Source organism: Arachis ipaensis, chromosome B3 (genome assembly GCF_059453495.1).
Source record: "Arachis ipaensis isolate K30076 ecotype BB chromosome B3, ASM5945349v1, whole genome shotgun sequence".
Classification (NCBI taxonomy): domain Eukaryota; kingdom Viridiplantae; phylum Streptophyta; class Magnoliopsida; order Fabales; family Fabaceae; genus Arachis; species Arachis ipaensis.
Genome location: NC_142438.1, coordinates 74,876,730 through 74,882,152, shown reverse-complemented (window position 1 = coordinate 74,882,152; position 5,423 = coordinate 74,876,730). Strand labels below are relative to the sequence as shown.

Below are 5,423 nucleotides of genomic sequence, written 5' to 3'. Positions count from 1 at the left end.
AGGTATTTCATGTAGATCTTGTTTTCTTTTGATTGTTGTTATTAATTCCTTGCAATAAGTAGTTGTTAGATTTCATTGTTGTTATCAATTTACCTTGCTTTCCTTTTTTTGCCTTCCAAGTGTTTGATGAAATGCTTGGTTGGACTTTAGTGTAGATTTTGTACCTCTTGGCTTTGGTAGAGTAATTAGTGATGCTTGAGTTATCTAATTCCTTTGTTGATTGATAATTAGAAGTTGCTAATTGATTTGGATACCACTAAAGCTAGTCTTTCCCTTGGGAGTTGGCTAGGACTTGTGGAATCAAGTTGATTCATCCACTTGACTTTCCTCCATGATTAGAGGTTAACTAAGTGGTAGCAATGGATAATTTATGATCACAATTGAGGAGGATAACTAGGATAGGACTTCTAGTTCTCATATCTTGCCAAGAGCTTTTCTAGTTGTTAGTTTATTTTCATTGCCATTTACATTTCATGTCTCTTATCCCAAAAACCCCAAACAAGACTCATAACCAATAACAAGACACTTTATTGTGATTCCTAGGGAGAATGACCCGAGGTTCAATACTTCAGTTTATAAATTTACGGGTTTGTACTAGTGACAAACAAATTTTTCTTTGAAAGGATTACTTGTTGGTTTAGAAACTATACTTGCAACGAGATTTCATTTGTGAAATTCTAAGCCACACAAACGTCTTCTCATCATAGACGATCATAGAATATACATATGATGCTCCATTCTGAAAACATGTCAGAAGGACACCTTCTGATCAATTGCTTGTATCTTTCCCAAGCTTCATAGAGGGATTCACCTTCCTTCTGTCTGAAGGTCTAGACTTCCACTCTAAGCTTGCTCAACTTTTGAGGTGGAAAAAATTTGGCCAAGAAATCATTGACTAACTTTTCCCAAGAGTTCAGGCTATCCTCAGGTTGTGAGTTCAACCATGTCCTAGCTTTGTCTCTTACAGCAAAGGGGAAAAGCATAAGTCTGTAGACCTCAGGATTAACCTCATTGGTCTTAACAGTGTCACAGATTTGCAAGAATTCAGCTAAAAACTGATGAGAATCTTCCAATGGAAGTCCATGAAACTTGCAATTCTGCTGCATTAGAGAAACTAATTGAGGCTTAAGCTCAAAGTTGTTTTCTCCAATTGCAGGAATTGAGATGCTTCTTCCACAGAAGTTAGAAGAGGGTGCAATAAAGTCACCAAGCATCTTCCTTGCATCTCCACCATTGTTATTAGGTTCGGCCATCTCTTCTTCTTTTTCAAAAAATTCTTTCAGGTCCTCTCCAGAGTTTTGTGCTTTAGCTTCTCTTAGCTTCCTCTTTAGAGTCCTTTCAGGTTCTGGATCAGCTTCAACAAGAATGTTCTTATCCTTGCTCCTGCTCATATGAAAACAAGAGAACAGAAAAGAATAGGAATCCTATATGTCACAGTATAGAGATTCCTTTATGTGAGTAGAAGAAGAGAAGAGTAGAAGAGTGAGAAGAGAAAAATTCTAACACAGAGAGGGAGAGAGGGTTCGAATTTTAAGAAGAAGAGAAGTGTTAGTGATTAAATAAATAAATAGAAAGAGATGAGAGAGAGAGAGAGAGTTTTCGAAAATAATTAAAAAGAAAAGAAAAATATTTTTGTTTTTATTTTAATTATTAGTTAAAATTCGAAATTATTAAAAAGAATAAAATAAAATTAAAATTTAAAACAATTAGTTAATTAAAAAGAATTTTGAAAAAGTGGTTAGTTGGTTTTCGAAAATTAGAGAGAAAAAAGTAGTTAGGTAGTTTTGAAAGAGATAAGAAATAGTAAAACAAACAAAAAGTCAAGTAGTTAATTGAAAAAGATTTGAAAATCAATTTTGAAAAACTAAGAAGTTAGAGAAAGATTTTGATTTTGAAAATTAAAGTTGATTACTTGACTAACAAGAAACTAAAAGATATGATTTTAGAATTTAAAGATTAAACCTTTCTTAATAGGCAAGTAACAACTTGAAAATTTTTGAATCAAAACATTAATTGTTGGCATTAATTTTTCGAAAATTATGAAATAAAATTAAGAAAAAGATTTTGAAAATCAATTTTTAAAAGTTTCCGGAAAAACAGGAAGGAAAAATGAAAAAAGATTTGATTTTTGAAAAAGATTTGAAAAGATAAAATTTTTAAATTGAAATTTTGACCTGACTCACAAGAAACAACTAATTTTAAAAATTTTTGACCAAATCGATTCAAAATTTCAAAAATTTATGAGAAGAAAAAGGGAAAGATATTATTTTTTTGATTTTTGAATTTTTTTATGAAGAAATTGAAAAACATCTAAATGACACATGACACACAAATTATGAATCAAAACAAGAAAAATATGCAAGAACACTTTGAATGTCAAGATGAATACCAAGAACACTTTGAAGATCATGATGAACATCAAGAACACATTTTTGAAAATTTTTAAGAAAAGAAAAACATGCAAGACACCAAAGTTAAAAATTTTTAAACTTTAGACACTAATAATTCAAAAATGCATATGAAAAACAAGGAAAGACACAGAACAAGAAAAATTAAAGATCAAACAAGGAGAATCATCAAGAACAACTTGAAGATCATGAAGAACACAATGCACTTATTTTCAAAAATTAAAGAAAAAAATAAAATCATGCAATTAATACCAAACTTAAAATTTAACACAAGACTCAAACAAGAAACACAAAATTTTTTTGGTTTTTATGATTTTATTAAATTTTTTTTTATTTTTCGAAAATTATTTTGAAAAAGGAAATAAAGAAATTCAAAATTTTTAATAAGAATTCCAGGAATCATGCAATGTTAGTCTAAAGCTTCGGTCCAAAAATTTAGACATGGCTTAATAGCCAGCCAAGCTTTATGTGAAAGCTTCGATCCAAAAGATTAGACATGGCCAATGGCCAGCCAAGCTTCAGCAGAGCATTACATACAACAGCCAAATTGATGGGAATCAAAAGGCTCCTGCAATGATAAGTGAAAGCCTCAGTCCAAAAAATTAGACATAGCTTAGCAGCCAGCCAGGCTTCACATATCATCTGAAACTCTAGAATTCATTCTTAAAAATTCTGAAGAACATAGAATAATTTTTTTATTTTTTTGAATTTTTTTCAAAATTAAAATTAAAAAGCTTAAACATAAAATAAAATTACCTAATTTGAGCAACAAGATGAACCGTCAATTGTCCAAACTCGAACAATCCCCAGCAATGGCGCCAAAAACTTGGTGCACGAAATCGTGATCCCACACTTTTCTCACAACTCCGTGCAGCTGACCAGCAAGTGCACTGGGTCGTCCAAGTAATAAACCTTATGTGAGTAAGGGTCGATCCCATGGTGATTGTCGGCTTGAAGCAAGCTATGGTCATCCTTGTAAATCTCAGTCAGGCGGATTCAAATGGTTTTGAGGTTTTGATAATTACAATATAAATAAAATATAAAATAAGATAGAAATACTTATGTAATTCATTGGTGGGAATTTCAGATAAGCGTCTGAAGATGCTTTGTTGCTTCTGAACTTCTGCTTTTCTACTGCCTTCTTCCAATCATGCGTTACCTCCTTCCATGGCAAGCTGTATCATCCTCTCGAATGAAAATAAATCCATATGCACTGTCACCGCACGGTTAATCATCTGTTGGTTCTCGCTAGCGTCGGAATAGGACCATTGTCCTTTTGCACACTGTCACTGCGCCCAACATTTGTAAGTTTAAAGCTCGACACAGTCATCCCTTCCCAGATCCTACTTGGAATACCACAGATAAGGTTTAGACTTTCTGGATCTCAAGAATGCTGCCAATGGTTCTAGCCTATACCACGAAGGTTCTAATCTTAGATTCAGATGCTCTGTTGTCAGGAGAGACGATGTGAATCGTTGATTAGGGACCCAAGAGAATATACTCCGGCAGTCGTCCAATGACTACGTTGAACATCATGTAGACTGCTTGTGGTTGTCAGGCATGCGGATCTTGGCTAAGCGAGTAATGAAGATTGGGTGATTATCATAGGTCACCCCTTCATTCACTACAACAAATAAGGGTTTTCGCAACAGTCAAAAACCGTTGCCGTAAATTGAAAAACTGTTCCCGAAACTTTAGGCAACGCTTTGGCAACGGTTTTTTACTTGTGGTATATGCGGCCGTTGCCAATGCTCAAAGGCAACGGTTTTTTACCTAAGGCAACAGTAACAAAAAAACCGTTGCCAAAGTTACTAGTATAGACAACGGTTTTGACAACAATTTTTAAAGAACGGTTTAAAACCGTTGCTGGATAGGCAACGGTTTAAAACCGTTCTCTTTCATGACATAACGGTTTAAAACCATAACTAGATAGGCAACGGTTTTAAACTATTGTAGCTTTATTATTCACTAAGCCAACAGTTTTAAAGCGTTGCCATTAATGTCATTTTTTGGCAACGGTTTTAATACCATTGCCATTTTATAGTTGTCTTTGACAACGGTTTTAACACCATTGCCTTTTGTGACTTTTGACAACGGTTTTTTGTGATATAATTCTTTATTACAAGAGTTTTCTCATGAATGAAATTAGTTCCAATTTTTTTTTTAATTTAGTATCAATAAATAACCTAAATTATTTGAATCAAATTACTAAAAAAAACTAATTAAACATTTATTATCAAATTTGACTTACAAAAGTTGTTGTAAGATCCACATACAATCACTATCATCATTGCAAAATAACATAATACTAATCTAGGCCATAACTACTTTTACTTATATCATCATCATTTTTCAAAATACCATAGTACCATAGCCTAAGGGTGACAATTTCTTCATTTTTCTTCAATAAAGTTGATGTGTTAACTCAGCTTGAGTGGACTCTCTTGGCTTCAATAGCAACTGCTTCACATAAAGAACTAGAAAAAATCTTAAATTTGATCTTTATCTGTATAAACATTTTTGGCAGATTAGAAAACCTGGATACTAAGCATTAAAAAGACAAACACAAAGTTATGCAGATATTTAACCAAATACCAGGGAAGGTATATGTGAATAATAACCTTGACAGTCGCACTGGATCTGAAATTCAGAAGACCAAGATGAAGTGAGCTTATTTACCACTCGATGCTTACAAATTACAAGCTCTTAGCTCATATTATTTACCAACCAAATGACAATCATGAGAGCTTGGAACAAAACAATAATTTATATAAAACAAAACCTGTAATCATTGCAGAGCTTGGAACAAAATAATACTTTACATAAAACAAAACCTGTAGTCATTGCCAACTTTTGAAAGCGACACATGATTTGTCTAGTTCAAAGATTCAACTAAACAAATAAGCAAAAGTTTAAATACATACACTTAGGCTTGCTATGACATGGATCCCAAATAGAACAGTTTGAAAAATTAGAACACAATTTCAATAAGATGAAAATAAATGGGAACTATTT

General features: G+C 32.8%; 1 non-coding gene across 1 annotated transcript; it reads left to right on the top strand.

Moving 5' to 3' along the window:
• Window positions 1-747: 747 nt before the first annotated feature.
• On the top strand, window positions 748-851 carry LOC148571155 (small nucleolar RNA R71). Its single transcript, XR_015908241.1, has one exon. It is a non-coding gene; the product is annotated as a small nucleolar RNA R71 (small nucleolar RNA).
• Window positions 852-5,423: the final 4,572 nt, after the last annotated feature.